Below are 11528 nucleotides of genomic sequence, written 5' to 3'. Positions count from 1 at the left end.
AGGACTCAGTGCATGAGAGAAGAGGGGAGTAAGTGTGGAGGGGAAAAGAACCTGCCCTTTGCAGCCTGGCTGAGTTCCTGGCAAGTCAGGGCTCCTGACAGAGAAACCAGAGCTGCAGCCCCCCAGGGATTTATGTGCTGAGCATGGCAAGCAGGGGCTGCAACCCCTCTCGCTGAGGGCAGTCCTGCAAAGTGTCATAGCAGCATCAGAGCCAGGATTTGAAAAGGGGAGCCCAGAGATGCTTTGTGCATTGGTGCAAAAGAAGGGATCATTCCTCACACTCTCATCAAGCACGGCATGTGAAATTCCCAAACTTTCCAGAACCTGCTTTTGAGAGCTGTGCAATGAAATGCAGAGGGAAGAGGTGGTTGCAAATAACCCTGTGCTCCTCAGCTGAAGCTGTGCAGAAGATGGGAAGTCTCAGGGAGGCTGTGTGCTCTACTTGTTCCCAAAGAAGATATGGAAGAGACGGAAGCATCTTTTGCAAACTGGCACTTGCTGATTTAAAGATTAAGGGGAAGTTAATTTGCAGGTGCTTTTGCCATCTAAGGAGAAAGGCAACACTCAATCAAAGAGTGTTCTTTGCAGCAAACATTAAATAGAGGTGGGAAACTAATATCAATTGCAAATATATATATGTGTGTGTGTGTGTGTGTATAATATGTATAAAATATTTACCCTCACTTTTGCTGTATTAAACATTTTGAATAAATAATTCCTGGCTGCAGTGGATGAAGCAGATGGGTTTGCTAACTTCTGAAAAGTCACCATGATTTTCCAATGTCTGATTCTGTTTCTGCCTTCAGCTGGCCTTGGGGTTCTGTTCAGAACATGCACCTCCACACAGGCAGAGGATGGAATTCATTTTGGCCCATATGCTCGTGATAATTTGTTGACTGCTGAAGAAGGATCCCCCAACAGAGGGGCCTGTAGTCCAATGTGTACAAGCTTCTGTGCTCTTGCTGTGTTTTCTATGTATGTGGCTAGAAACAAGTAGAAGTTATTAACTTGCTCAGTTCCAGAGGGGAGGAATGAAAAACACCACGAGGCTCTTAAAAAAATCCCTTAATCATTCTCATGATTCTTAAAGAGACCAAAGCACATGGTAGGCTTTGCAGGAGTCCACTTGCCTCAAACCTGTGTCATTCCCTCCATCCCTGAGCTGGGTGGGAAAGTGGAGACAACTGGATCCTTGAGTCATGTGATTCCAGCTGGCCATTGAGCTCAAAGATGTTGGAGAGAAAAAGGAAAAGGTCCAGTGGCAGCACAGAGCAACCACCCATGCTGGAGCTTGGAACCCCAGGTGTCTGCTGGCCAAGTCTGTGTCCCTAGCAGATAAAAAAGCCTGTCCCTAGCAGATAAGAAAGAATTCACATTGATGGTGTTCATAAATGTCCATTATTAAATCTCCAGCTCACTGCATCCATCATTATCTTTCCCGTGCTCGTTTCAGAGAAGTCTCCAGTAAATGATGGGCCATTTGTTCAGCCTGGCTTGGCTCAATGCATTCTTTGGACTCCATACCATGGTTCTGCTCATGCTGAAATCATCAGAGCTGTTTTCTCAGCACTGCAGCCCAAAGTCTGCCCTTACATGCCCACATGGGAATCTCCATGATCTCACTGAAAACAACATGAGGTCACCCACGCCTGTTTCACAGAACGTGGTGTTTTGTTTCCTCTGGGTGCCTAAACCAGCTGGCTTTTGGATCCCCTGCTGTTCCCCTACAGTGCTGTAAAAGGTATTCCTGGACAGAGCAAAGCTCCTGTGCCCCAGTCCTGGAAATACAGAACAGGGGGCTGAGGGCTAAAGGCATTTGGTCCTATAAATTGTGTTTCCAAGCTGATCACGAGCTCAAGGCTGAATATTATCCATAGTTCAAGTACTGACCATGTGAAACAGCAAACAGAAGCCCAGCCTTTTTATAGTGGTGCAGAAGGTATTTCATCACTTGGAAGCATTTAGATACTAAAGATAGATAGTGCCTGCAGCACGGATTCCTGGATATATCTGTTTTTTCTAACTGTTGGTGCACCAACCTGCTTTTACCAGTTTGTACATTATAGATGGGGACAGAATGACACATCTCAAGGGGACAGATTCTCTTTACATCATATTTCATTCCATATAAATAAATTAAAAAGGAGAGGTAAAACTATGGATCTACAATTTTTTTCCCCACAGAAACACAATAATGATTACAAGTCAATTTTCTCTGATGTTTAATTGCTTTTTTTTTTTTATTTGCTTAAGAAAGTATGCCTGTACCTCATTACTCAAGGTGTGTGTGGGAGGTGAATGTATAGCAGACTGTAAAGCATGTAAAGCTCATCAGTAGCAGTTTAGTACAAGCCTGAAGAGGAATTTGGAAGCAGGAATTTTTGAGCTGCGATATAGCTTTGCCCCTTGAGTGTTTTCAGGTACTGCCCATGTTTCATTTGTCATCTCTGGCCTCCAAATTCATCAAGGGAAAAATATTCTTTCCCTAAGAAGAATTCAAACCACTATACCTCAATTGTGGATGCATTAAAGACAAACATTATTGTGTATGAAAACAGTAAATTCTTCAAGTTACAGTTGTTTCAAGGTGAAATCAGTAGGCATCATAACTCTGTCTGATTTCTGGCATTAAAGATGCAAAAAAATTATTGTCTGTCTAACTATTGGCTGTTTAGCTAACACTTGGGTAATATATACAGGCAATAAAGAGATAAGTGTTATACATTTAAGCCATTTATCAAATCACTGATTTTCCTACTTGGAAACAAATGAAAAACTTTTTTTCAAGCTCTGGTGTACATTTCTAACGGCTCTTCCTGAGCTGTGCTTTTCATATTTCCTTCCCTCAAACAATCCCATCAGTAAGTTTCAATACCAAGATGTGCAAGAGAAAGGAAATAACGAGGTTATTTTGTGAGCATTCACGAAGGAGGACAAAGGAGAAGGTTATAAATTCCTGTTCAGAGGTAAGATGTGATGTGCAAGGCCCATCATACCATGACCTCCTCTCTCTAAATAGACTGCTGTGTATTGCCTGCAAAAGAAAAGTAGTACATGCCAAATAATGCATTGAATAATTATGATTTTGAATTTGTGAAGCAATTCTGAAGAATGGATTGTAAGGACTGCAGAATACTTCATTGTTGTGCCAAAAAAAACCCACTCAACAAAAGCCAAGGAGAAGTGGCAAAATTTAAAACATTCTTCATTGCAAATAATCAGCTATTTCCCATACATACAGTTATACAACAGAAGCAAAGAACTTCATTGTGATGTAGTTTGAGTTGGATCTGGATGTAAATGAATTGATTTGATTTAATAAATGTTGGACCTCGGTCAGTTCTCTAACAGCACGTGCAAAGATGCAACACTTGAGGGAAAAAAACCCAAACAAAGTCATAGCAAAAGTCTGGGAAGACAAATATGATAAACTTGGGAAAAAGCATCTAACTGCTTTCCATTTGGCATGAGGTCTGATTTACACTATGGCCATTTAAAAGTTTAATTGCATGTGGCATGTGAGCAAGTGTTTTCTATTGTCTCCTCAAGATCAATGCTGTGAGCAGAAAGAATCTTTGGACTAAGTTCAGTAGAGAAGCTCTCCTGTTGAGTCACAAGATGCAGAAAGGACTCCCTGTCCTTCTAAACTCCTTCTCAGAGAGGAGTGTGGATGTGGCTGGGTCCAATCCCAGTCCCAGACTTAGTCAAAGGGTTTTAGAGATGCAATTTAATCTTTGTATGGCTTTGCTCTGTAGGATTAAGAATTTATTCTATTGATTATTCTAATGATAATCATTAGAATAAAATACCCTAATCAGAATTAATTACTGCACAGTATAGACAGTTACTAGCATAGTGAACTATTTTCTGAAGCAATATTGAAGCAATGATATTAAAGACAGTAAAATAATGATTAAGTAGAGACTGGATATTATTCTCCCATACTAACAACTGTGGGCAAATCTCTTTCACTTGGCCTTGAGGAGCATCTCCACTCATGGGAGAGTCTCACAAATGCTCTTAGAAAAGGTTTGTTAGAAGTCCCTGCCACTAAAGGTGGGATTTTACAGTATAAAATTATTGACTCTTGGTCAGATGTTTGTGTGCCGGCTCTGTCAGCTCAGCAGCCTTTAGCTCAGCAGCTTTAGATAAATTATCAGCACTATCACTCGTTGGTTCCTGTGTCAGTAATTTGCCTGCTGTGTCCTCACTGGTGCCAGTTTCTGTCAGGAAACCTTGTTCTCCACACCCTCAGAATGTTTAACTTTGGGATTGATGAGTCAAGCTGGTCTCAGCGTTCTTCAACACCAAAAGCAGTTCAGTGTCCCTTCATTCTCTATCCACCACTGGGAACTCCTGCAAGTAGGGAAAAGCTCCAGCTCTTTGAACCCCACGTAGTCAAAGCAACCTCCTATAATCAGTTGCCATTTAGACCCACAGTTTATTCATTTAAGGTCACCTGATGGCTCATGTACATCAGGACAGGAACTTTATAATCAAATTCAGTCTGCAGTTAGCCACTGTGAAGTTTTTTGTCTGAGGCTGCCCACAGCTGGTCGCTTGGATGCCCATAAACTCCTGCCAGTCACTGACAGCCTGGAGAAAACATCCAGGTCCTCCTGCCTGGGTCATGGACTGGCTCTGTAGGGAACAGTCCTCCTGGAAAAGTGTCCTCCTGGCACATGGAGCCTGGGAGGCTGAGCCCTTCCTCTGTAATTGTCACTTCCTGGGGTGTTCAGCAGGCTGTGCCTGGGCACTAGGGCTGCTCTTGGGCCCATCCTTCCTAAAGAGAAGGGTACAGAAACACTACTGCCTTTCTGCTGGGTCTGTGAGCCAAGTATTAATGGGGAGAAAGGTTCATATTCTGTAAGAATAGAGACCCCAAATTTAGTTTTGCCCGAGGCATTTGGCCCCTTAGGGTGTTCCCCTACCCTGACCTGGCTTCCAGCAGCCTTTAATAAAACCTCAGCCTTGTACTTTCCGACATTCATTGCTCAGAGCCACCCCTTCACCCTGAGACAGCCATACTGCAGGATTTGAGATGATCCCAGCATAATCCTGGTGTATTGTTTGTTTGCAAGGGAGGAGTGGATCTAAAATGCAGTTTGCAACTGTGTTACCTCAATACCACCACTGTGATGAAATTACATGGGAACCACTGTGTGAAAGCCTCAAGGTCAGTCACAGAATCTTCCAGGCTATTTGGGCTGACAAATCCAGCAGTCCAGAAGAAGAAATCATGGGATATAAACAAAAAGCATAAGATGAAATTAGTGCATCTAAATCTGTTCTCTTAATTTTGTGCCAATTTTCATGCTTCAAGTCATGCTAGCTGGAAATTACAGCAGGAAAGATTGCAGAAATTGTATTAAATCTGAAAATCTGATAACTCCAGAAAGCTGAGGTTTTTAATTAGTTGCCTTTAATTGTTTCAGTAGATAAAACATGAAGAGCCCTACCACAAAGACCACAGCAGCCTGCCGTCAAAGGACTCCACCAACTTCCTTAGAGTTCAGCTACTGATTAATTTACTGTGTTGAATCAGAGGCTGCTTCTACATCACACCATTCACTACATTTTGATGTAGATTTGGGTGAGTTTGATGTGCCTCATTAGGCAAATCAGATACTGGGCTCACACACACAGATGGCTTCTCAAACGCTTCCTGAGGAAGTGACTGTGGAGCTCAAGGGCCCTAGGTGTAATCTCAAAACCAAATCAATTTTGAGTTGTTTTGCGAAGTTTTGCTTGGAAAGCAAGGCCGGAGAGGTGTGCAAGGATACCTACAGATGTACAGAGGGAGAGAGGCTGAGTGGATGAACTGGCTGGAGCAGTGAGCCAAGATACAATGCTCCAGATCTAATGCTCTAGAGGTTCTTCCTGTAACAACTGTTTCGGCTCTGCACATCCCAGGAATCAATATGTGCCACCAGAGTACAAACAATAAATCTTGCAAGGTGCTGCAATAGCAGCTTGCTTAAAACAACATCTATCCATGCTTAACAGCTTTGGAAAATTGGGCCTTGAGGGCTCAGCATGCTTTGGGATTCATTGCTTGGTGAGTTTTGCTCTCTGTTCAATGGAGCCATTATTCAAGTCACAACAGTATTTTCCATTATGTATCCATGTGTTTGGAGCCGCTGAGAAAAGATCTCCTCCAGATGGAGATGTAGTGTGCAAACTACCCAAATGCTATTTTTGGAAACAGCATTTGCAGAACAATTGTTTGGGACTTTATAACAGGCCCTGATGAAAAAGTGACACTCTGGCTGGGAAAGGTTGAAAGAAACAGAGGGGCTCCAGCCCATTCTTTGAGGAGAATTAATTCAAAAAGACATTTAGAAAAGCAGGTTGGGGGTAAAATTTGAAGAACTTTGGAGGTGAAACATTTATAGATGAATTTTAATAAATGAAGAGATAAGCAGGTGCTGCTATACTTAGCAGCCCAGGTCTATCCATCAGGAGTCTCTGAGAAATGGGAAGGGGCAAAACTTCAGGCTGACTGCTGTCAAACCTGACATGAAGTGCTGGAAACTGGGGCTGGGAAGGTTCTGGAGAGGGGTTGAACAAACCAACATCTTCCTGAGCCTGCAGATTTCATAGACAGAAAGAGCATTCCTTAGGATGTCCTTAAAAGGGTCTTCTTCTAGGGACTGAAAATATTGTGGATGAGACAAAAAGGGTCTAGGCAGATCAGAGTGGGATTTAAGCTGTGTTAAGCTGATACATTTTCTTGGAAAACAAGTGCCCTTTGTATCATTGTAAGTTAAAATGTTGGCATTTGCACATGGAGTATAAACCATTTATTTTCTTTTTTGTCTGCAAAAGCATGACTAGGCTATTGCCATTTTAGGCTCTGTCTTGGGATGCTGGGAGTGGTCTCCTGAAATGGATTAACCTGTATTATGAATCAATTCCCTCACCACGCTTTTAAGATAGAGGAATAAACTCCTTAGTGGAACCAGATATCTGAAATATTAGGAACTTCCAGACAAAGCACAGATACCAGTGACTGCCCCAGAATAAAGCACATGCAAGATCACTCAAGAATTTGAACTCTGCTAGAGGGGCTTGAGGCTGTCAATGTATAAATCTGGTTGTCGGTCATAGTCTGGATTCCTTTTGTTTTAGAGTGATTTGTTTTGTCAATGTCTTGAGTACATTTGGACCTCTGAGTCCTTCCTGTGCCTGCTGTCTCTTTGGCTGCCACATTTGTGTAGACAACCAGGCTGAAACACTTGCAGACAATTGTTTTGTTTCCACGCATTTGTTACCTTGGTGCAATTTCACACTGACCCCTGAGTTTTTACTACATTTAAGTTGGAATTTGCCTCTCTGGGAGTTTGAAAACCCCCTTCTTACAAAGTTCTAATGGAAATAGGCAACCAAATCTTTCCCTATCTTTCCTTTGCCAAGCCATCTAACTTTATACAGAGGTTCATCACCATGTGAAACCTGTGAATCTATCATTGATTTCAGCTTCTTGATCAGCTCTCATCATCAGATTTCAACAGAAATGTTAAGTGCTGAGGCTGGAAGTCTGTCACAGTTGTTCAAGGCTGGCTCGTTTTTCCCTTTGGCTATTTTCTAGAATATCTTCTTATACATAATGTATCTCTTTCTCTGTAGGCTTCTGTTTCACAGTTCTCCAAAGCCTTGGCTCTTCCTTGTCAATAAAGGTTGGCACGCTTTCAATCACAGAGCTTTGGAGCTTTGTTCTTTTGTGCTGAAAGAGTCGCTGCTAGAAAATGCCTGAGGAAAGCACAGCTATATGTGATAAGGAAGGTTTATGTCATTAGAAAGGGAAGCTTATCTTAAATGGTGTTCTAATAATTAGGTTTTATTGGGTTTTGTTGTTTCTGCCCAAGAAGAGTCTAACAGTGGTGGTAAGGACTGAACTGGGAAACACAAATGGAAGTGCATAAAGAAAATGGCATAGGTTTGCTCAGCTTGCTGGCAAGGGCATCAAGAAGAAAAAGAAAATTTGGTCGATGTTTTCAGCTTTAGCAACAACTTATGTTTTCATTGAGGAATATGATTTTTCAAGTTGACAATGTTCTATTGAGTTTCTGCATAAATAATAGTTAATGATCCAAGTTAAGGTCATTAATGATCCATTGTGGTTGAGGGGGAATAGAAACGCCAGTGGAGGAATGTCCTGCAAGCAATTGCATCCAAGTAACCCAGGTGCCCACATGCTCCTGGAATAGATGGGGAGAACTCAGTGTTCAGGGAACAAAATACCAGGAGGCAGTGGAAGTGATTGAAATTCCTGAGAACCTGTGCTGTTGCTGGGGAACAGAACAGCAGCAGTGGGACAAGTGGAGTCCAGTCCTTCCAGACATGAAGTGGGCATGACTCATCAACCACATTGTTTGTGTATGAATGGTGCTGTCTTAGAGGCTGCAGCTAAACTGGGACACCCACACAAGAGGGGCATCCTGGAACATATTAAAATCCAGGGGCATGGAGGTAGAAAAGAAAGAATACAGACATCACCAGTGCATTGTCTCCACGCTGCCAGTGCTCCCAGCCCTGGGAGGTCAGGGAGGCAAAGGAACACTCCAAATTCTGTCAGGCTTCTACCAGGGTACAGCAGCCAGTCAAGACCATTCTGGGCCCTCCATCCTGTCCCTTGAACAGCCAACACTGACTGTACAAAAGCTGGAGAAAGGAAAAGGAAGAGCTCAGCAATCCTGTGCGTCTCTGTCCCTGAGCCTTGCAGTACCTTGGGAAAAAGAAGGTACCAGCTTTTATAGTTTTAGAAGAGGGAGTTGTCCCCATTGATGGTGGGGAGGGACAGCATTTTATGTGCTCATGGGTTGGATTGTTACAGTGCTTCCCCACTACTTCTTACCATTGCAGAAAATGCACATCTTTTAAGAGCTACTCCATCTAATGCTGTCTGAGAATTGAACTAATTTTATGACACTGGCATCTAAAAATATGAGGCCTTACTGACACCTAAGGCACAGCTGCTGGGTTCAGTTCAGATCTTGGTGTGTCAGTTCCTCTAAGGAAAGTGTGGTCAACAATCAGGTTCAGCTTCTCAAAGAAGAATAAGTGGTAGGAAGAGAAAAAAGTGTATCCCTCTGGCCAGCAGTGACCTCTGTGAACATTTGGGAAGCCAAGTGCATTGTTTGCCCCAATGCTCAGCCTCAGAGAGCCAGCAAGACCAAACTGAAGCATAGGAGGGTATGACAGTAAGTATGTCTGTGTGCTTCTGGATATGCAAGCGTCTCTATATAAATATAATCCAGCTGGGGGAGGCTTGCAGGGCATTTCTTTTCATGGTATTATCTCTTTTGCTTTTAGGATCTGTTTGATTTCCTACAGAGGACATGGGGGGCTGTGTCATGCACTTAGTCCCTGATTCAGAGCCATTAGCGTGCTTGGCATAATTATAAATGCACTGAGCCACAGTTCAGACCTTATGACATTTATTTCTTTCACCCTGGCAACCTTTCAGACATGGAAGTACAATATTCAGCCCCACATCTGAACTTCTGGAGTGATCACTTTTTTTTTTTTCCTGGCTGGAATGACACTTTCAGCAGGATCTGTGTTTCTTCGAGCAAAACAAACAGATTATTGGGTCAATAGCTCTTCAATTTGCATATCTCAAACTTTTGCATTTGTTTCAAGGAAGAAAGCTGCACAAACATGTACCTCACACACCACTGTACTGATATAGCATCCTATCTTGAAGTCAGCCATCAGTTGTGAGTAGATTTGGGCTTACAGGAAAACATCTGATTTGGTCTTTGAATTTCTACTTCTGGCTCACCAGAATCTGAAACCTTTGGAGTGTTTCCCCCTGAAGTGTTAAAATGGATGGTCAAGGTCAGGTTTGTTTCAGATACAGTCATGTTTACTTTACAAAAACTGTATTTAATGTCCTTTCTCATAATCTGTATTTAATGTCCTTTTTCACTGAGCACCACAGGGCTGTTATAATTCAAGGCCTTTTGTCTACTGCCATCTTTGAGCACCAGCTCCACATCTTCCTGTTCCCTGGATGAGGAGCTCTGCTCATCTGTGAAGTCAGTGAGAAGAAAGATCCATTCGATGGGTTGCTGAGCCCAAAGTAAAAACCACACTTCAAATCTGCTGTTCACATTACTTTAATTCTAGGAGGGTTAAAGGAAGGCTGCAGCAGAAGACAGGAATGGGAAAGATAACACAGTTGATAATTCAGAAGTAAAATTCACCACTACAAAAGATCTGTATGCATTATTTATAGGGCAGGCTGGCACTGCTTCTTGGAAATCACTCTGCCCTCATGTTTTGGCTGCACTTCTATAAGTCTGCAGAGAAGTGGGAGACAAGACGATGCAGCAGAGGGGACGCGTGAGAGTCTGGGCAGAAGGCCATTTAGATGGGTTACATGAATCAAAGGGAATAAAGCCTGGATGTTTCACTGAGTGCCATTTCCCAAGGTTTACCTGAGGTTAGTTAAAAACCTGGTCCCTGCACATGGAAATACAGCAGAGTTGGAGAGGTACATTTCTCTTTAAGCAGGAAGGAGCTATGCCTGATCTCATGGGATAGGTGTGTCCATAATTTTTTTCAAAAGAAGGCAAAGGCTTCTTACTTTTAACCTAACTATATAAGGCTTGCTTTCTGTGCCATGAATTCAACACCTGTCAAACTCCCTGCTCATCAGCATTTTCACTGAGGTCAGCCCATCTCCTGCTGGAGGTTCTGTGCATGTTGATAGGAACTTGCTTTGCAGCTCACTTGCTGTGAGATGCCCAGCCTCTGGCTCTCCTAGAAGCATGTACCTGCTATGTGCAGTCATTTCACTTGCCCCCCTCTTTGATTCCTGTGCTGAACTCTTGGTGTTGTTGACTTGTAGCAATTACAGAGTTTTCTGCCAATTAGGCAGTGGAGATGAGCAGCAATGGGCTCCCAAAGTGCCCTGCTGACACTCTGGCTGCTCGGTGCACTGCTGGGCTGCCGCAGGCTATTGCAGAGCTCTTGGCACTAGCATTTTTCTTCTGCCTGCTGAGGGCTTTTGGGTCAGCCTGCAGCCTCACAAAATCTATTCAAGGAAAAATTAGAGTTGAAGCTAGTTCTTGCATAAAAGCAGCAGAGAGAAAGAGGCCAAAAAATACCTATTCTTCTGTAGCAAGTGTCAGGGAAGAGGAATTTTCTCTCTACATTAAAAACACCATTATAGTTCACTGGGGAACATTATGTGTTCACTTATGCAGGCCTCACAGATACAGCTTCTGGACTTATTAGAAGCCAACTCAGCCTCCAGAGCAGTCTTGGCAGCACCTGTAATCCCCATGTGCCCCACTTCCCAATCAGTTGACTGAAACTCAGATTCCCTTTTTCTAATGCCTGCCCAGATTCTCTTGGAAGAAATTTGGTTTAATAGCTGCCCTGTCAATTTGCAGTGACCTGTTGGAGGAGGGCACCAGATTTCAGGTGGTAGCCAAAACTTCTGTTTTTCAGTAATAATACTAAAATCACTCTGCTGCAAACTCCAGTACAGATCAGTTTCCTCTGTTTAAATGCCA

Source organism: Haemorhous mexicanus, chromosome 4 (assembly GCF_027477595.1).
Source record: "Haemorhous mexicanus isolate bHaeMex1 chromosome 4, bHaeMex1.pri, whole genome shotgun sequence".
In the NCBI taxonomy this organism is placed as follows: Eukaryota; Metazoa; Chordata; class Aves; order Passeriformes; family Fringillidae; genus Haemorhous; species Haemorhous mexicanus.
Note: the sequence above shows the minus strand (reverse complement) of the source record.